The sequence below is a fragment of the Stegodyphus dumicola genome, chromosome 3, assembly GCF_044657685.1.
Source record: "Stegodyphus dumicola isolate Sdum_Otavi_A_Nest chromosome 3, ASM4465768v1".
Taxonomy (NCBI): domain Eukaryota; kingdom Metazoa; phylum Arthropoda; class Arachnida; order Araneae; family Eresidae; genus Stegodyphus; species Stegodyphus dumicola.
In genome coordinates, this window is record NC_140770.1 from 256,162,061 (window position 1) to 256,184,108 (window position 22,048).

The 22,048-nt window shown below is 29.5% G+C and overlaps 1 protein-coding gene and 1 non-coding gene across 2 annotated transcripts in view; both read left to right on the top strand.

Annotated features, from left to right (window-relative positions):
• The window catches only part of LOC146998324 (uncharacterized), a 161,709-nt gene that overhangs the window by 124,913 nt on the left and 14,748 nt on the right, over positions 1 to 22,048 (top strand). The window lies entirely within an intron of this gene.
• On the top strand, positions 8,569 to 8,640 carry TRNAP-AGG (transfer RNA proline (anticodon AGG)). Its single transcript has one exon. It is a non-coding gene; the product is annotated as a tRNA-Pro (tRNA).

A 22,048-nucleotide genomic window follows, 5' to 3' on the forward strand; every position in this document is an offset into this window, starting at 1 on the left:
TAAAAAATCATTTTTGCTGTTTACGAAACTCTTCCAGAAAATGTCTTACCCCCTTCCGCAGATAGCTGCTATAAAACTTTTAACTGGACATGTATCTGTTTCAAACTACATTAAAAGCTTGTGCCCACAGAATGTGTTTAATGGCCTTGGAAGTAAGAATTCTTGCCTCCATGCCATTAACTACCTCCATGACAAGAATTCCTTCCTCCACGGTAAGAATTTCTACCTCCATGGTTAATGTACTGGTTAGTAGACTCAAATCATGTTTTGAATTGCTTCGGAATTTCAGACAGAAGAATAGAATTTCTTCCTCAAGATTCTACCAGGCTTTCTTTTCATTCTTAGTCTTCACTGGGTAAAACTCGTACATAGCCAATGTTCGGCGTTGGCTATAAGGGGAAGTCATTTTTAATATTTGCAGTGTATGGTCTACTACAACATAAGTTTATAAACATTATTATTGTTCTCAATTTTTATTATTCTGGCATACGAAACATTTTTGCCCGGAACTGGTACAGCATACGACCTGCCGTTTCATGTAGAAACTCTTCTTGCTGATTGTTTTGTTTGTTTGGAGAAGGGGAGATTTTCACCCGGTATGTACGGGGAAGGGTGTACTCCAACTGCGCGAATGAAGATTCCCCGGGTCCTGCTATAGTCCAACTGCGCGAATCAGAATTTCTTCCCCTTGTTGCCTACAGGGTTACAATTTAACTTTTCGAAGCCAATTGCAGCCAAGAGGAAAATAAAAATTAAGAAATAGTATTACATATCACAAGAACAAGTAAAAAATATCTAACAAGCAGGCTAATTACTTGAATAACAGTAATAAATGCGAGAGCTAACAAAGAAAATAAAAGGTATTCGTAAACATACATATTAGCATTACAAACATCTTTCATTTATTATAATAATATCATGAATTAAATAATTATAAAGCATGCCAATTATATTTTTTATAAATTACATCAATAATAGTCAAGATGTCTGAACTAGACTGGAAAATTTAACTGGCATGCAAAAGATTATTCCATATCAAAGTGTGTTAAAGTGTGCTAAGAATATTTTTTGTTAATTAAAGTAATCATGTAAATGTTTGCAGAAATTAATAGTTAAGTTTAAAAAAGCTTAGCATGAAATCTATTATAATAACATTACTATGCATTTGGAACCCTGGCGTATAAATTGTAAATAAATTTAAATTATTATGCTAAGAAGTTTTTTCTAAAATTTATCTAGAAGAAAAGAATTAGATAAACAGTACTGCAAATTAATATAATCAATCAGGCCTCTCAATAAATAAAAGTTTATTTTTTTAACCAAAAATTAAAAATTGGGATGCAAATCAATCTAGATACTTGCAACTTATTGTATTCTCTGGGAATGGCCAATACCTATCGGTCATTTAGCCTCAATCTATTCAAATTTCTTACTTTCACCAATTTTCAATTAATATTTGTATTGTTATTAAAAATAATGAATTAATTTTGCTGGTAATAGAATTATTTCCAGATTCCATATCGATCTTTCTGATAGTGAGTTGTGCGAGGGAAACATAGCTGCAGTATCATTCGATCCATGATTACATTTGTTTCCATTGAACATAATTTTTTTAATACATCTTGGGAAACACTGTGCTATTAATGCGGTCGTTTCACAAAAGGCATAACCAAAGAATAGCTGCTGAAGGACATGCGATGCTTCTTACATACGCATACAAAGCGGCAATCGTCCAAAACATCATATCACGAATCTGTAATATCGTAAGGACTGTTGTGGCCCAGTGCGCGATAAAGTTACTGTTCTAAAATGATGAGTGAATAAAATGTCAGATAGTATAAATGTTATCACTAGTCGTAACATTTAGTATTTAGTAACTTGTTAATGCCAAGATTTAACATTTAGTATGTAGTACTTGTGCTTGGCAACACTTTTGGCGACATGTAAAAACTAGAACTATCTTAGCTTTACAGTTCTCTGTAAGATATAATATTCTACGCTTATAATTAATAGTTTAAACAGTTAAAAGTGCATCCTTTTTATTTTATATATCGTTCATGAGTGTTTTGCTTTCAAAATGGAAACTTTAAAACCACCAGCGCCCATGAAATTTGATGGAAATCTTTTTCTCAAACTGGTAAAAATGGCTGCAATCGTTCGAAATATATAAAGTGGCTAGTGGATTACTTAATAAAGAATAGAAGGTGAAAGTTACTCTTTCAATAAACTGATGGATTGAACGGATTAGGAATTAATTAACTTTACAAGCTTCACAGAAGTTTTACTGTCAATAATTTACTCTTAAAAGAGAACTGATTTATTGTTAAAGAGCTCAAAAAGAGGTAAACCTTTATCAAAAATAAAATACTAGAATTTTCGATAGATAAATACAGTGGCTCACAAAAAGTGTTCATACGCTTAAGAGTTTCAGTAAAATATTGCTTTATTCATTAATAAAAGTTAATAGTTTAGAATGAACATTTTTATAATAATATCTATAAATTTCTCTTAGCAAAGCTACATTAATTATTTTATGAACATACATTTTTTAAATCCATAATAAAAAAAAGTAACAGAAAAGTTACCTCACAAGAGTCTTCGTACGCTTTAAAGAAATCTGCATATATTGGTAAATGTTGTAGTATATCTGTCGTTGTTACTTAACGCACATTTAAGAACACAAATTTTCCTTCCTGCGAGGATAACTAACCATCGATAACAATATACTAAATATGATGGCATGACGAGAAATTTACGCGTTCCTAAACAAACTTCCCCAAATTTATTGTCCTTAAAGGGAAAGGTTTCCGCGTGTGAATGAGGGGACTTTACTTGAACGTCTCATGTTCTCATGAGTTCGTATTTCTAGGAAAATAGAGTATTTATTGAAAGGTCTGTTTATTGTTAAAGTAAAACGTTAGGAATTTAAATTTTTTTTTCCTTGAAATTGTAGTTCAGTTTTACAAAAAGAAGTACCGGAGCTCATCTTATTTAGGGCTCCGGTGCGTTCCGGTTAGAATTGTAAATTACCTTAAAAATTTAGAAGTACCGGAGCCAGGCTCCGGCGCAATTTAAGCACTGGTCTTAGGACTAAGCTCCTCATTTTGTTTTCGCCATACAATTGTACGCTCATCAGAACCCTAAATATTAAACTTGCTTTCATCTGCAATTCATTCTTTTATTGAATTTCTTTAAAAATAATACAAGGCGATAATATTGGGTGGCAACAATTTGAAAAGTGATTTCCTGTTTGTAGTGAACGACGTAAATTCTCGTTTCGATACTAATAGCCCATTCGGGCTAAAAATAATAAATAAACTATTAGAAAGCAAGCAAAGAATAAACTAATAATCTTTAAGAATACAGTCCGCTAAAAGCGAATTTCAGCAACATTCAAATTATTATTTCCTGAAAACTCAAAATTATAGTTAATTGAGAATGATATCTCCATTCTCAATTGATTAAGTGCTAATTACAGATTTATTTTACGTATGAATCTGAGGGTGATAATTTCCTTAAATAGAATTACTCATGCTGCCTCCCTTTTTTAGAGAATATAAAAAACATTAAAAAAATGAATGCATTTTGAAGTTTCATGTGTCTTTTTATTGTAACTTTCTAATGGCTTATTTTAAAAGAAATGCAATCCATTAAATATTACGAAAGCGAAAGGGGAAGAACTAATTTTAATTTAATTTCAGGTATATCTTGCACGAGAATAATAGATACTACATAAGAAATTAACATGACGCGTAACTTATAGTAATAACAATAATAAAATATATGCAAGATAATTCTACCGATGTAAATCACTCTGAGCGAAAGAAGCGTCAGAAAAGTGTGTCATGATCAAAAACACCGAAAACTTTATAGGCTGAGGTCAAAGCAGAAAGTTATTTACTGGCGAAATTCGCATCTAAATAGGTTACTTTTTACTTACTAAGAAGGTTAATGAGATTTGCATTATTCATTTATTATTATTACTTTTTTTTTAAACTAACAAATGAATGTTGAACAACTATACTTTTCTATTTTTATGCATGTCTGTCTACATATATCTACTTTGTTATTCAGAATTGCAATTGTATCACCAAAATAGCTTCAAATAAAGTGTTATTCGCTGTAATCACTGTTGCTGTTTCTTTAGTCAAATAACTGAAAAGTAAGCGGAGAATGAGTATTTGCCTAAAGGTAAAGATTATTTCATGGAAGACTTTCTAAAGGGTCAATTTATATGCACAATTAGGCAGAATAATGTGGCATTTGTTTTCTTTCAATTAAAGACCAGTTACTAAACAAAGAACAATTGCTGGAGGATTATGAAGACTATAAAAATAAAATCTAAAAATTGTATTTAACTATTATATTGTTATGTAGAAATTGAAATCTTTTATATTAACAGATGTGATCTTCAGAAATAAAGATCTATTAAAAGAGATATTTTAATTAAAAAAACGAAGTTCGAGATTTACATAGTTCAGTTTAGTTCTTAGGAGAAAGAACTTGTATATAAAGGTCAATTAAAATGTATAAATTTATGCTTTTTCCAATGTTAGGAATTGTATTGCTGCTACAGTATTTCAGAAAATTCAGTCTGCTTATAATTCAGAGCTCAAAACATGAATGGTGCTGTAGAATTAAATAAAATTTTCATCTGAGTGATTAAAATTGTATTTTAAAGAATGGCATAAAATATTTAGATGATTACTTCCAAGAGTAATGAAGAATATTTTTATATTTGTCATATCTGTTTTAATATAGTAAAAAATGAAACTGCGGAAGTTACCAGTAAATAGGGAAAGGGAGGAAACAACAAAGGTAAATAAAAATTAAGTTATATTTCTCACAAAAGATGGCGCCACAGATCTCATGTTATAAAAATGAAATATTGTAGACGAAATTCCTTGACGTTGTGCAAATACTGTCATTAAAACATAAGCAAAACAAAACTGTTTTCACCATGCTTACTAGATTTTATACTTGTATATAATAATGGAAAGCCAAAATGTAAAACAATGAAAGATTAAAATTTAAGATTTCAAATTATCCTTATTTAAGTAAAAGAAAATGTAGGCAAAACTAAAAGAAAAATGCGAATTTAAGTAAAGAATAAATAGAATAAAGTACTTTAATAATCTGATTCAAGTGGATAAATTAAATGTAGTCCAAAATATAGCATTCCCACAATGTACAATTTAAGCAGAAAAGTTAACCATTCCAATTAATGATTAGAAAAACTGGACTGCATGCACTTTCACGAACCGCGCCAGCCAAAGGCAAAAGAGCAAGACTGTGTTCTTTACCCCATCTCTCATTTCCAAGCCTTAACCTAGAATTACCATCCGTTCAAGCAAATAAGGAAAGTCACGCTTTAAAAAAAAAAAAAAAAAAAAAAAAAAAAAGAAAGAAACAAACACGAGAGAGATCTCTTTCTTTCCCTTACTCAGTTCTTAAGAGTAATTCAGGCTCAATCCGAAACCGGTAGAAGTCATCCAGCCAGTTTTTTTCTGATTTTCATGTTCATTATTATTTATTATAAGAATGACAACACCTTTCTATCCTGCCAGCAGATACTGAGATTAATAGTCAGACTTCTTATTAAAGTATTTTTTTTAAATTGCAGGTAGTTTTCATTCGGCATTATTGTACATATAGTAAATTAATATTTAATATGCAAAGGTGAGGGAATAATAAATAATTAAAACTGTTCATTAATAATACCAAATTAACATAGGGGGTAACCAAAAGGATAATTCAGAATGATCATGCGTACTGTAAAATATGAATTCTAAAAAATAAATATTCTAAAAAAGCTTTGAAGGAAAGGCATATTTTTTTTAAAAAAAATTGTTTAATTAAAATGCTAATAAAATTTCCGTAGATTTGCAGTTTTTCGTTTGAAAAAGACTTAAATTTCTTTCTTTGCGAGCCATATTGACATTCTTTTGGACGGCTAATCAAAAATGCGCAAATCTGTATTATTATAAAACTCGTAATTATGCCAAATAACTTGTCTTATATAAGATATTAGATTTGCATATTGCATTTGTTTATTTTATTTATGCCCTTTGGTTTATTATTTTTATAATGCAGCTTAAATAAAGTGTATTCTTCTTTCTTTTCCTACATCAGACCTTATTATTTAATTCTTTACATGCAAATATGGATATTGGTTGCAGAGAGACGAACGTGAAAAAGGAAGTATTAAATTTCAATATTCATAAATAAAATGCGGTCAAAACAAAAGTTTTTACCAAATAAACTTTAGTTAAACTCGTAAAATAATTAATGAACTAAAAGAAGAAAAATAATTTATGATATATTTTCGTGGGAGCAAGAGCTTAAATAATTCTCTTTACAAAATTCCAATTTCGCGTATAAGAAAAGCTTAGGACACTCTTAATAAATCCACACCGATAAAATAATTAGGTAAGACTTTTGAGAATGCAATTTGATTCATAGATTTCATTATATTGGTATATTTGCGTAAAATATCGTCACAATCAAACGAAATGTTAATATATATGAAATAATAGTATAAAATAATAATGATAAAATGAATAAATTAACAGTAACGACGCGTCGTAGTTAGGATAAAAGAAAGAAAATTATTTAAAACAGAAATTCGAGGCTAGATAAAATTATTTAGTTTTATTTTATTTCCATCCACTAAAATCTTTTCAGATCACATAAATACAGATCACCCAAGCTAAGCAGATGAGTACGAACCATACAAATTCATCTTCCTGAAGGACTCCCATTTCGAAGAAGAGATTTTCTTCTCAGCATCTCAAGTTTTCGCTCGAATATTGGTTTTCTAGGGTAATGCAAGATATACAAATCAGCATCTAATACCAGTACAAGTTTTATTAATTGATGAAAATAATTGCATAACAAACGATTTTTTTAATGAATTTTATTTGAATGGAACTGGGATTTCACTTAAAAACTGAGAAGCACTTGGATCTTCCAGAGTTTAAGTTGTCCTTGCGAGCCCCTCTAATCTAGCATAACAATATATTTTTTATTATTGCACATCAAATGTGTAAATGCTCGTACTTAGTTTTTGTCCCAAAAGGTTTTTAACTAAATCGTGTTATTTACGGGGACTTCAGACCAATAATATTAAAAATAGATCACAAGCTTTAACATTGACAAAACTATTGCATAAGATGTTGCTATTCACAGCTTGTTAATTTTTTCCTCATGATGAGAAGAGTAATAATAATAAATAAATTAATTAAAATATGAAATAGAAAAATGTGAAAAATTTCAGATTTTCACGTTTTCCTAAAAAGGGTTTGTTAAGATTTTTTTACACTCTTGCTTAGCTCGTAGTCTAAGCAGTCCAAAAGAACCTCTAAGGTTAGAGGTTCTTTGACCAGCCTACTGTTATACATTCATTCCCACTAGGCGCCCCCCCTTTTTTGTGCGTGTGTGGGTTTTCGCTTTATTATTAAACATCATTTTATTTAAAAACAACATACATTTATCTTTAGAATGTCCGATGCGTCTCGCGAGCTGGAGATAATTCCCCCCCCCCGTACAGTGTTGCCACTGCTCGCATCGGAATCGTTGAGTTTATTAAAGAAAAATTCGTTTAAAGTTTTACAAAATATGAAATAGATTTTAAAAAAAAAAAAAAAATTCAAATTCCGTGCTTCCAGATGCCCATGTTTAGGTGGAGAACTACGTTTACCAAAATTTGATGGTTCTAGGTACCGCTGTTTTACCACAATGCGAGAAACAGATATACATTCATGCACATTCTCTTCATTATTTAATTCCTTTAATACAGGGCGATAATATGTGGTGGCAACAATTTTAAAAGTTCATACATCATATTTAAGTGTTTCCATACGAAATGCCGTTTCAAGACTTAATATCCCATTCAGGACTAACGTCCGTTCTGGGCTTAAATCTTCTTTTCTATAATATAAAAAGATAAATTGATTTGTTCGTCGAAAATAATTAAAAAGAAATCTTAGCATGTAAAAATAAAAGAATGTTAAACATTTAGAATTTAATAGCATATAAAAATAGAACAATGTTAAACATTTAGAATTTAAGTAACATTTGTAGAACAAACAACGCAAAGCAAATTATTATAAACTGAAATTTGCCTTTTAAAAAGCAATACATTTTCAGTAACATTAAGAGTTTTGAACGAGTTTAAAAAAAGTAATTAAAAACAATTTTGAAGAAGAACATTTAATATAATTTATTATTGAAGCTTATTTCCGATTTTAAAACATTTATTTCTACATATCTACTCAATTTTTCTTAAAGCGTAAGATAACAACTAAGAATAAAAATAATTTTGCGTACTGAAACAAAGACTGTAATTAATTAAAATATTAAAAATCGTGCTTTTTTTTTTTTTTTTTTTTTTTTCGTGGAATTCGTACATTTGTCTTCAAATATTCCTTTATTCAAAAAATAGTAATATAAAGAAGTAATAAACGTTATAGTTATATCTAATAACATTTACATTCTTTGATCTACTTACTAAAAATCCACTTTTCGAGACTTCACAGTGTAAATGAATTAAGGAACACATTTCGACGTGGCTCGGTGGTCTAGGGGTATGATTCTCGCTTAGGGTGCGAGAGGTCCCGGGTTCAAATCCCGGCCGAGCCCCAGGTGATTATTTTTTTTAATCGGTTCCTGCGACATCTGTAGTTTTAAATATGTTGTACCTTTGTTTTTTCACAATGTGGTACACTTTTATATATTCATGTAGATTCATTACTTTCGGATCGGTTTTTAAAACATCTGCAGTTTATTTAGTGATAATCATGAAAGTTTATTCAGTTACTATGATGTGTGACTAAGCAGAACAGATTTGTTAAAAAATATTGACATTTGTTATCAAAAAAATAAAATTTTGTTTAACTGATATATAAACTATATTAGAAATACATTCAGACTAATTATTCGAATGACTGCAATTACCTCGAAACGAAATCCCAAGAACGTTTATAAAAGTATGAAAAAAAAAAAAGTATAATTTTAATGTAAAGATGCTTAGTGCAATTTTTTTTTAATGCAAACCTCTTTACTTAAAATTTTGCTATTTATTAGCCAACGTATTTTTTATATTATTTTATTTACTTTTACAAGATAAAATTATTAATAAATATATAAAGCAGGGCTTAAAGTTTTACCGCTAATTCTTGCTTCAAAGTTAAACAGTGCTTCTAACTGTGAGAAGCTAGAAATGCATTTGTTGTTCTGCGTTATACTGAATTATAATTTCTAATTTATCTCTTAAGGTTCCGGCACTTGAAATTTATAATTTCCAGTTTCTCCAATTACGCAGAAACTTCCTACAATTTAAAATTCTAGAGAAAATGAAATAGTAAATGACGCATTAATTGTTAAATTAAGCTTATGCCCAGATAAATATCAGATTTTTAATTAAATCAAAATGTAAAAATATGCGAGATTCCAAAGAACCTGGGAAGAAGTCGGTACACCAGATTTTGACAAACATATAATGTATCAAAGTCATATTCCAATTAATGCAGTTTACAATTGCTTTTTAATAGAAGTAAATCGCATTTAATTGTTCAAACAATTATTTTATTAAAGAATAAAACTAATATTGCAAGAATTATTAAGGAATATTAAGGGGTATTAACTGCTGATATTACAAGAAAGGGTAATATTAAAAATTAATGCAATTTATTAAAAATTTGATTAAAGGCTGTCTGGGTTTTCAAAAACGCACTTTTAAACGTTAGCAACTAAATAAAATACAAAAGCATAGATGGGGCGACACTATGCTTTTGTATTTTACAATGTAAATTGAAGAAGCACTGTCGTTTTCTAACAACTGCATAAATTTTATGAAGAATAAAAATTAATTTCGAACTTGTTGAATCGAATACTGAACACAGATGGCGACACTATGCGCGAGTCCATTTGTCTTAAAAAGAAATGAAGCTTACTTTCAAGGTTTCTGATGTTAACAAAAATTGTGATAGAAAAAAATGGGGAAGAACAATTTTTGTTTAGTCCAAAAACTATGATTGTCAGCCCCTTTCTTTATCTCTCTTTCTTTCTTACCCATTTTTTAAACAAAGTTTAAGATTTCGTCCGGCCAGAGTATAGGGAATCAGATGGTCTTTATCCTACTTTGAATTTTGGGCGACCAATTTTATTGATGCTTTCCTTTCACCGAGTCCACAAAAGTCCGTACCCAGCCTTTACTTTCGCAACCATTGGTGTATATAAATTTATAAAATGGAATAATTTATTGCTTATATTTTACTAATGCAGTATTAAGTATCCAGATTTAACGCCCAGCCTATTATCAGAAATAAGAAAAATTCAGTTTTCGTCACGAATTACTTAAAAGTATCATACTTTTTTCTTCGCAAACATATACTAAACATGTTATAACTGACTCAAAAAATTCGTGTCTTCATATTGTGAAAAAATAAATTTTGTGTAAAACATGAAATTTAGCTTTTTACAGGTTCCTTCAGTCCCTATATTTACTTATATGCAGAAAAAGTTTATATTCGTTATAAAAAATAAAACGCAAAAAGTTTGACTCCTATACGACAAAAATTGTCCCAAATATCTGATTTCAAAATTTACGATATCTGACGTCATTTTGAATTTTCATAATGGAGTCCGTTAGTAAATAAGTTAGGGTAATTCGAGGTTGATTTTTCCCCCTTAAATGCCATTCAGCGATGCTCTATTGTGATTTATTAGTCAGTGTCTTTATTTATACATTTTTTTACGTTTGACATGCTGAAAGAATTTTTACACAAGTAATTTGCAAGGTTTCAAAGTGTAAAAGTCAGTTATTAATACTCTCATGAAGTTTTATTGCTTTAGAATCATATTCTGGTAATTGTAAAAAATTTATTAACGTTAAAATATTTTTTTATTTTTAATTAATGTAAATAATACTACAAGTTGGCTATGTGCCAGCGTTTTCTAGAACACTAATTCTATGAACAAAACCTCTTTTCTGTGAAGAACAATTATAAATCCTTTTTGACCATTTTTAGGAACTTTTTTGAGTCTAATGTTTTTAAAGAATAATTGATTTTAGAATTTAATTAAAGTTTTAAACTGAATGATGTTCTTTATTCCAATTTTTGTTTTAAAAGAGTCAAAATTTACGTTAATTTCTTTTAATTTATTAATCTTTTTTTTTGTCAAAATTAAAAAAAATTTCACTGAAGTATTTAAAATTTTTTCTTTTATTTTTAAAAGTCCATCTTTTGTTCCAAATTTTAGACCTTTAAGCGATTACTTCCTCGCCAAGGTTTTTTACTTTCGCCAATGAAGCCAAAGTGGAAACCTCTAAGTCACTACAGTCGCGATAGTACTAAAGAATATTTCTTTAATAGTACTACAGTACAGTAGCTTCACTACAGTCGCGATAGTACTAAAGAATATTTCTTTAATAGTATTACAGTACAGTAGCTTCACTACAGTAACTTCGATTCAGGTCTAATGAAAGTGCTCAAGGTTTTTAATTACTTATTGTGAATTTTAATTAAGTTTTCACCTAAATTTTATAATTTCACTAAAGTTTAATATTCTTTCGATTATATGATATATGTTTAAAGGTAAAATTTTGATTTATTTTTTTTCACTGAAGTATTTTAATTTTTCAGTTTCGTTTTCAATTCTTTAAACAAAATAGAATTCTCTTTATTTAAGTTACAAGATTCTTATTAGAATTTTTTTTTTTTTTTTTTTTTTTTTTTTCCCTTGCTTTGGGGAGAGGCCAGAATTTTCGTGTGAACTATTATAATTAAAATACATTGAAATGGTTCATTGGCTAATTCTGGATACACAAAAAAATAAGTTATAGCTTTTTCATAGCTTGAATGCTGTTTGTTATGTGGCGCAACAGTAATAGATGGCAACTGCAGAGAGGATAATAATGCTGTAAAGCTAATTAAAGCTACAAGGCCAGTAGTTCTCTTTTTGCAGTGTAACTGTAACTGTAGAAGAGAGATTTCAATTGATTTCAATATTCCTTCCCCCTGTTGAAGTGGCATTCAAGTTGAATGAATTCCTCTTCTATTTTGTTCTTTTTTCTTTAAATTTCATTAAAAAAATTTTTGAATTGTGGTATTGATTGCTGAAAAGTTTTGGTTTTTGCATTTATATGATTATTTGAAATTTATTAATTATGAATTTCAAAATGTTTGGTCTTTGTGAAGCATTAGTTCTAAATTCTTACTCTTTAATGATAATTTTCAGCAGCTTAAAGCGCGAATATACTAGGCATATTTATTCAAAAATTGTATTGTAATTATATATATATATATATATATATATATTGATTAATACTTTTTACAATAACCTGCGCAGAAATGGTCCTTACGTAATCTCTTAAATCAGAAACCCATTTCTTTTTTTTAAACTACATTTTATTTTAGATACATACAAATGCAAACACTTCGCCTTTCAATTATATGTGCAGCCTCTGAATATGATTTCCAATTTTTATAACAAACATGTCGGTCAATTTTTGCCGCTCCAGAAGTCAAACATTTTGTGTATTATTCTTTACTAGCAGCTATGCGGCCAGCCCTCGTCTGGCTTTTAAATGGAACCGGAAAAAGGCCTTTACTCTTCAGAACAACTTCATATAAAAAAAAAAAAAAAGTATTACATATAACAAAATTACAATGAAATAAGCAATATCCCTTAATAGAAATATTAATTATCCTAATAAATAAATTAACCAACTTCCCGTTGCCTTATCTCAACAAACGCCCAGTATCCAAGAGAAACATTAAATTTAAAAACTGCACAGAATTATCGCCCTCATTTTTCTAAGTGACAACAGTGCTGATTTTCAACAATCAGCGGTCCAGTATACAATTTAATGAAAAACTGTTGCCAAAACCCCATTTCTAAAAGAATGAAACTATTCAAAATGATGCGATAAAATCGCAAAAGATAAAATTAAAAAAAAAAAATCTTATTCAAATTTTGAAAAAAATCGCTTCGAGGTTATTCAAACTACTAAGAATGCAAAGTTCTTCAAAAGAGCAGAGCTCACATGGAGATCTCTCGATTCTCCGAGCTAAAATCTGACCTATTCGTAACAACTAAGAATTGATGCTCTCACTGCTCTAATATAGCTTTACTCCAGCCACCGAGAAATTTCTAGTATCTTCGATTTCTCGAAACTGCTAGAACGGAAGTTACAGGTACATACAGGGTCTGATTACATTAACTGAGAGTTACAGTCCCATATAGGGGCGAATACAGTTACAGTGACATATAGGGATTTCTCGCCAAATTTGGAAAGAAAAATGTGTCGCCAAAAGCCATCGCCGCCTTGGCGTTGTCCTGCCAACATTTACCTCAATGTTAAATGGATTTGACTAGGTAACATTATTCTTCAAGCAGAGCTCAGAATTTCAGAGGCATTTTATGTTACATTATACAGAAGGTACTACGATATATATATAATGTGACTAAAATTATTTACATATATGCAAAATTAGTACCATCGAATTACATTGTCAAAAGTATAAGCCATTAATTACCTTTCTAAATTGATCAAGGGCGCCCTACGCTTTTATTATTTGTGATATAAAATTCTAGTTGAATTTTGTAAACATTTAATCGCTTGTTTTTCTCAAATTATTTTTCTCCTTCATTAATTATTTTAAGTTTTAAATAAAAGCTTATATTATAAAAAAGTTTTTATTGTTTTATAACAGAAATAATATGTTGTCTAAACTTAACACATACACACATATATTTATATCAGAAATTATATCTTTACACATGTATTTATTTATATCAGAAACAAAACAGTTTGAATATAAAAGACTAGCGGAAGTACCCGAGTTAAATTAGATTGAGAATAATGCATCTAACAAATAGAGAGAACGATACCGCTGTAATCCTTCTCTAATAACGTCGCAAAAAAAAAAAAAAAAAAAAAATACGATTCACAGTCAGACAATTTTTACTCTGATACGATACGGAACCCACATAAAAAAATTACGATACAAAAAAAGCTGATTCTTCTTCATTATATCAGCAACAATAGCGCAGTTTTTAATGATTTTCGTCTGCCTAATCAAATGGTCGTAAAAGCTCAAGTTCCACCACTATTTCATCTATATTCAGTTTTAGTCGATTAAATGTGGCAAAAAAATCATCATAATTGATCAGAAATCAATAACGTGAACAAACAAACGAACACGCAAACAGACATTCTTCTTTATATGTATAGATTTTGTAAAACTTACAAATTTTTGATTAATAAAATCTACGATTCGAAAGCGAGCAACACTTTTCGAAATAAAGCATTTTTATCTTCAACGTGCGAGAGTGTTGCCACTCTGAAAAATGAGTGCGAAAATTAGCGCTTTCAGTGTCTTTAATTAATTTTTCGGCTGATTAAATTAGTAGGAAGATGAGAATAGCTGAAATGTCTTCCCGCGAATTTTTGGAATCGGGAATAATGTATTTAATATTTGGCAATCCTATTTTTAATATTATGGTAAAACTTCAAAATTTTTTATTAACAAACTCTAGGATTTGAAAGCGAGCAGTGGCAGCAACTTTCGAAATAAAGCAGAATGTCATCTGCAGCTTGAAATTGAAATTGTTGAACTGCGGTGCTTAACCACCAGGGTGCCTGGGCGCCATAGCCCTACCCCTCATCGAATAACATGATAAAAGTTTCGAATTATGAGAAATATAACTGAATGTGCTAAATAATTAAATAAGAGTTTAAATTCATAATTGCTAATAGTTAAATACATATTTTTTCCTTAAGTACCTAATTACTAATCCATGCATAATTAACTATTTTTTAACAACTATTTCACAGAAGAATACATGTACACACAAGAGAAACAAAATACGAAGTGCGACGCCTTAGTGCCACTAGTAAAAACAAAAAGCAATCAGGTTGAGAGACCGTTGCCGCTCAGTTTTTTTAAGGGGACATCGACCTTTTCCAGGACTCAGAAAAGTATTGTAAAAAGTTTGGTCACTATAGCTACAGTAAAGACTGAGTTATTAGCGGACAAACACACAGACTTTCTTCTTTATGTATATAGTATTTTTATTTGAAGCTCATTTTCCCTGTCTCTTATTTTATATTTTTATTCGGGCCCTACTTATCTTCTTTCCATTATGACTTATTTTTTGATAAGAGAAGCAATACTGAAGCTAACTAATGTGGCTAATAAAACTGATGACTAGAATTCAATAAAAAATCCTGATTCATTAAAATTCTCTTGAGTAAAATTAAATGTACAGCAGATTAAAATGCATTCTTCGTTCGATTCATTTAATTTAGAGACTCTGGCAGCATGGCAACAAATTCGAAGAATTCACGAAATTAGAGCGAAAGAATTCCAGTTCAAATTCTATGGTTAGTAGCACTTCTTTCAACTCCGCACGATGCTTTTTAAGAGAACACGGAAAGGTAACTCCAGAGTACGAAATAACCAAAACTGCGCACAAAAGTAGAATCGACCACTCAGAGACGAACATATCACACCAAATGAGTAAATAATACACATCAGCAGCTACGAAAAAAATATACGTACACTGTGAGGGGGGAGCAGTTCTATATCTCCCGTTCTACTGGGCCGATTGGCGAAATTCAAACAGCGTTTTCCATGTCTCGAAAGCGCGATTTATGATATATATTAGATTTATATATAGCATTGTTCTAACATAGGTATTTTTACACAAAATCGGACTTTTTCTGAAATAACATACCATTTTTTTTTCATATGTCTATTCTACGACTCAAATTATGCCTAGATATTAAATTTTGTAATTTTTGGTGAGAAACTAATGGAGAAATTTAAAAATTTATCTCGGCGCATTTTTTCCAGTTTGCGCCAAGAATAATTCACTTGGCGAAATTCTTAATTTACAACAATCTATTTTCCTTTCCTTTTTTTCATTGTCCACGAGAGGAAAAAAGTCATCTTTAAGAATTTCAAATAATTTTAACAAAATGCATAAACCACATTTTAGTTATTATCGCTTATAATAAATACGCCAAATTTCAAAACGCGCCAAACTGTAAATTCACGTATATTTTAGGAAATTTTGTATAAAAAACTATAATTTTTTGCAAGTATGCTTATAAATACGTTTACTTTAAGATGATGACAAAAATTTTATTATCATTCAAATTTTTTTTCGAAAAATTTATAAAAATTATTTTAAAATATAAATTTTAAAAATAAATCATAAAAAATAGGCGAAATTTAATTTGAAATGAAGCTTAATTTCGAAATATGAAAGGAAGAATCATATAAGTTTAATAAAAAAGAGATATTAATCATATATATCAAATTTGATTAACACTGAGGAGCTAAAATTTTGAGAGCTAATTTTTTAAAAACTACTCGTGCGATTTTTACAAGGCTTGGCAGTTTGCCATAATTTGAGTCGTAGAATCGAAATATGGAAAAAAAAATGGCATGTAATTTCAGAAAAAGTCCCATTTTGTGCCAGAATACCTATATTAGAACAACGCTATATATAAATATAATACATATCCTAAGTCGCACTTTCGAGACATGAAAAATGCAAGTTAAATTTCCTCAATTGACCCAGAACAGCGGGAAATATAGATCTGTCCTATGTCCAAAGAGGCAATTTGCCCAGAAGGTCTATTAATTTCGTTTTGGCATTTTGCGTTGATTCACGATAAGCGTTGTTTCACTTTTCAAATTGTTGCCTCCAAATATTATCGTCCTGTATTATATTTAAAGAAATCAAATGCATGAAGCTATGTATGTTTCTCGCATTATGATAAAACAACGATACCTAGAGCCAAATTTGAATAACGTAATTTTCCACAGAATATGGACATGTGAAAGCCCTAATTTGAGCTTGAAATTTGTTTTATTACCGATTTCATATTTTGTAACACTTCAAAGAATTTTTGATGAACAAACTAAACGATTTCAAAGCGGGCAATGGCAACACTGTACAGAGGGTGAGGAAAAAAAAAATTATCTCTAGCGCGAGAGACTCTATATCGAAAATTCTAAAGATATGCTCATTTTAAAATTATTTTGCTATATTGCTGTTGAACTGAATTTTATGGTTTGATTACGTAGAACGTGATATTTAATAAATAAACGTAACTTACAAAAAAAGGTTAAAAAAAACGCCCCTTTGGGCGTAATTTAAAATCTGGAAACCTTTCAGATTTTTTCTTATCTTTCCCCCTCCCGCAGGGTACAAATATACATACCTAATACAAAATAAACAATTTTTAAAGATTTTTTAATATACATATTGAATCAGTGGTTGCTGCGATACATAATGTGTTTAAATTTGTTTATAAGAAAGATTAAGTACGTTTAAAAAAATCTTAAATAATAATTTTTTAATAATCGTGCCCAACCTTTGGCCTCTCACGAGTACATTTTGGCCTATCGCGAGCACATTTCCTAAACAACATTTTTGTTAAACATATTTCCAATCTTATGTGATACATCTGAAATATTAATTTCGGCAAATGGTTTTGAGATGAAGAATAATATTGGTTTAACTTTATGGAAATCAGAGAAGCAGAGTTCAAAATTATTTTTCAGTGCTTTTAGGCTTTCCAAGTATTTCTCCGTTTCAATTGCCTTGTGGTTATTAATATGGCTTGATAAATTCGGAAAATGGGTGAAATTTTTTTCTTTCGTATGATTTATCCACAAATTTTACTTTATCTGAAAAGCAGTTACAGTCCCAGTCAATTGAAAAAGGTTTTTTTAACCCTGGAGATCGTTCAGTTTGTTCAGTTTAGCTGTTATATCCGTGAGAAAATGCAGATCGGATAACCAATTATTATCGTCTAATTCTTTATAACTTTAGTTTCCGGATTAAAAAACTGCTTTATTGGCGAAAGAAGTTCTACAAATCGTTGAAGTACTTTTCCGCTGCTGAGCAATCTAACATCGGAATTAAGCAAAATAAGATTCCATATTCGCTATAAAGTTCAGCAGTCAGCAATCAATTATTTGATAACGTCTTGCAAGATATCTCTTATGACTATAAATGCTTCCCATATTTTAATAATTAAGAAATATAAATGATTGGTTATTTTTAAAATATCTTTTGTTCATAGTATATAATCGGGCGCACACAAAACGATCAGCGAGGACACTTGTGCTCGCGAGCACAAGGTTTGGGCACCGCTGATCTAACTATATTCATCACTGCTTAAAAATTTAATATGTCTGCGATATCTTGAATTCGAAAGTTGTATCTATAGTTTTAAAACCGTAAAATCGTAGTATACTGTACGGTCTTGGCACGATTTTGAAAACTGTCTTCCAACCAAAATGAAGCGTTTACTGCTTATCGTAATGTCCTCAATTCACGTGAGTACAGTATACTAGTAAAAGCTTATCTGCCAGTCAGAATATAAAGTTCATTTTAATTGTAGGATAAAGGTCTTCTTGACAGGGTGACGAATTTATTCGATTTGCGATGTCGAGTTAAAAGAGTTTCTCTTTAAATCAGAAACATTGCAATACAGTCGAGTTATCCTTTGACGTACCCAAGTGTAAAGAAAATGAGGTTTAATTTATAATGAATAAACCACCAAGCAGCACTGGACTTAATTTTTTAATTATCGGAAAATCCACGAGGGCAATCAAACAAGTTTTTATAATCATCTTTAGAAATCTCCGAGGTTGCCACTTATTCAAAACTAAATCATTAACTTTATTTTTGATGTAAAAATAATTAAGCACGCTAATTGCTTTTTTCTTCTTATTAATTACAACACTATCAATTGTGATACTTAAAAGATATCAAACGATCATGATTTGGCTTTATTTTGATCTAACAATAATAGAAAAATCTGAAATTTTAGGAAAATTATCAAAATGAGGTACAAAAATATAAAAATGCAGTTGAAAAAAATCAATATATATACTGTTCTATGTTGCTAAGTGTCCCGAACCAGCATTGCTAAGTATCCAGAACATCGAATTTATTTCTCATACAGTACCAAAAGTAATCTTCTTTTCGTAAGATTCCGAAATACTGAAATGTAAAATATTTTCAAGTTTTTTGCGCGTATCAAAACAACAGTTAATTACTTCAGATTTGTGTGAAATTTTTATTTTTGCAAATTTAAAAACAGCAAGCCATAGGTAAACAATGCACCAAATACAGAAACTACGAAGCTTCTTGTAAAATACATTACACCGCATGCTGTTATTACAACTGGTTCTTTTTTCAGGTTAATGTTAATGATATCTAAGTCACTCCGACATATTATATTGGAACTATTAAGAGCATTCTCATATTTAAGTTCAAGAATTCTTCTTATTTCTTTCATCTTTATTGGTATCTGAGAGGCAATAACAATAACTGAAATAATTCCAACGGAAGAGAGAACAGTGACGTATGTACTTTCCGTTACAACAGACATTGAATTTGCATTAATCGCAATAAAATATGCAAGGCTGGTAAACAGTTGTAAGAAGAAAATAACAGAAATTAAAAATACTGGGAGCGATAACAATGAGTTTAAATTTTCTATTATTATTATTAGCTTGGAGTAAGCTTGAATATAATCCATCAGTAAGTCTGCTCTAATGTATTTCAGTTTTTTTTCGTACTTGGATAACAAATGGACACAATGTTTATATAAACAACACAGAACTATATTTGTAAAAGAAGGATAAATCAGGATTTGTAAAAAATAAAACTTGTAGAATAAAAAACGAATGAGACAACCTAAAATATCAAATCCGCCACTATAACCGAACAGCCAGTCTGAAGAATCATCTTCTCCACTTAAATACAATACAAGAACACCTACTGCAGAAAATAAAAACAAAGAAATCCATAGTACTATAACAACAAAATTAATAATAGTTGATTCATTAAAATTCGATGCAAACAGTCTTGAATTAAAATGATTAATTTCTTTTACCCAATTATAAATTAATAGTTTCTGTTTGTACATACAAATCCATAAAACTAATGATAATAAACTTGAAAAAATGGAACTTACGTAAACCTGGTGAAAATTTTCTTTAAAGATACCGAATATTAAAAATAGCATGTTATATATAAATGCGAGCAAGTATGCGAGTGAAAACCACAAGAAGAAAACTCTTGTTAAAAAGCGAACAGAAGCAGAATGCTGCGTATCTCTGTCTACATTTATACCCATACCTGATAATAAATTCCAAATAATTCCATATCCATGAAATTGAGTCATATTTGTGTCGTAATAATGCAAATTCCTTATTAATATGTTTATAATAAATTTTTATATGACTACGGCAAAGGTCTTTCATTGAAAGATTAAAGCAAATCGAAAAAAAAATAATATACAGTTTTTCCAAACAATAATTCAAAATATCTTCTTATGGACTTCCGGAATAGAATCGTGTACCTTTAATTTTCCCACCAAAAGGTAAATAATATCCTTTACATCACTGTTCCTGTAACACATATTCCAAACCACTCCTGTAACATCCTTTGAAGCCTTCCTGCTACATTTTCAAACGTACAGTATAATACATTTTTGATAAATAACACTGCTCTAGAACACCTTTTCTAAGGACTGAATATACATACATCACTAAAAAACAATTATAAATTGTGTGTTTTTGATAAACAGTAAGAACTACTCTATAACACCTTTACAAAGGACTGAAATTATATCACTAAAAGAACAACTGTAAATTGTGTTTTGATAAATACCGCTACTCTATAACATCTTTTCTAAGAATCAAATATATATCAATAGAGAAACAACTGTGAATTCCATTTTTGTTAAACATAACACTTTTCCTAAGAATCGAATATATCTCAATAGAAAAAAGCTGTAAGTTATGTTTTTGATAAACACAGCTGCTCTATAGCAATTTATCTAAGGATTGAATATATATCATCAGAAAAACAATTGTAAATTTTGTTTTCATAATACTAAGATTTTTCCCCAAAGAAATTAAATAAGCATTTAGTTAAAGTTTTTCACAGAATAAAGCTGCAGTATCTCAGAACATTCAACGACTTTGAATACCTATGTACTTAAATTTCGGTACATTTGATTTATAAAAACATTAATAACATAAAATTATAAAATACGAAATTGAAATATATATACAATTGGAATTACATTATTATAGTTTCATTTGCTATACTTCATGCAATATCACTGAAGCATGAAATATTGTCCTGCGGTTTCTGCGTGTTATGCGTTTACTTCCATAAAATATCCTGCACTATACTGATTAATCCTTCAGCAGTGATATTTGAAAATTCTCCAGCAATATGTAGCTTATTTTCTCTAAACTGTATCCAAATTCCAAGTCGTAGATACTTTTCTCTTACATGAGAGATACATAAATAAATCTGCATAGATATTACATGGCTACATATCTATAAATATTTTAAAATGAAGAAAGATACACCTAAATCTGCATAATTTTTAAATATCGCTATTATTGAAAATAATTTATATATCATTTGCCTTCTTGTATTCATATATTTGGATAAAAACATTTCAAAACTTGATTAAAAAATTGTTTTTCTCTTCATAAATACTCATATTCTATACAGATCCATAGCAGTTCTAGAAAAGACGAAATAACTAGATAATAATAAATCATCATTTGTCGCAAACAATTCTTTTATTTACATAATCTTTAAATATTTTTCTATGCATGGCCACTGCTGCAACTATCAAAGGGAAATTATTGAAACAATATGGCTAATACGAGAAAACTTTACTGAGACTAATGTAAATTGATAGATTTCTTTCAAAAATCTTTGAAGACAGGTATACGAAAATAAATATTTCTATTCTCGAGTTGCAAATGGCAGAAGGATTTTAAATTAATAACTGAAATCCGCTATTACTCGTTCAATTGAATTATGAAGTAAATGAAAGTAAAAATCACAAGTGTACTTAAATTTATTATTAAATTTCTCGAATAATATGCTATATTTCATTTGAAAATTCATAGAAAATGCAGCAGTTTTAAGAAATTCAGTCATAAAGAACGATCTGCTTATGAAGATGAGATCAATAAGT